Raw genomic sequence first — 519 nt, 5'->3', positions numbered from 1 at the left:
GCTGCAGCTGCAGCTGACCAACACCCCTGGCCGTGTGCCGTGTCCGTGGGGGCACAGCGTGTCCGTTTGTCCCCCGGGGATGGACACAAGCAGCTGATTGCCCCGTGCATTGCCAGGCACGCCCCGGCATTGAAAGGAGGGAAACTGAGGCACGGCTGGGCCTGGTGGAAAGCGCTGAGTTCGTTTAGAGATGGACCCGGGGGGGGCAGAGTGTCCTGTCCTGTCCTGTCCTGTCCTGTCCTGTCCTGTCCTGTCCTGTCCCCCCTTGTCCTGCTGCCACTCACCAGGAAAAGCAGCCTGCCCAAAAATGAGCTCCCAGCTCAGCATCCAATGGCCAAAAATCCCCGTTGGACCCCAAAAATCCCCGTTGGACCCCAAAACCCCCCCCAGCCAAGACAGCCCCCAAACCTGGTGTGTCACGGGGAGCTGGGACCGCTCACCTCCAGCTCCAGCCTTCCTCCAGCAGCCCTGGCAGTGCCAGGACCTTCCTCAGTGCAGGACCTTCCTCAGCACCCGGAC

The sequence above is a fragment of the Geospiza fortis genome, unplaced genomic scaffold, assembly GCF_000277835.1.
Source record: "Geospiza fortis unplaced genomic scaffold, GeoFor_1.0 scaffold313, whole genome shotgun sequence".
Taxonomy (NCBI): Eukaryota; Metazoa; Chordata; class Aves; order Passeriformes; family Thraupidae; genus Geospiza; species Geospiza fortis.
The sequence above is the reverse complement of the archived record's forward strand: the minus strand, read 5'-3'. Positions refer to the sequence as shown.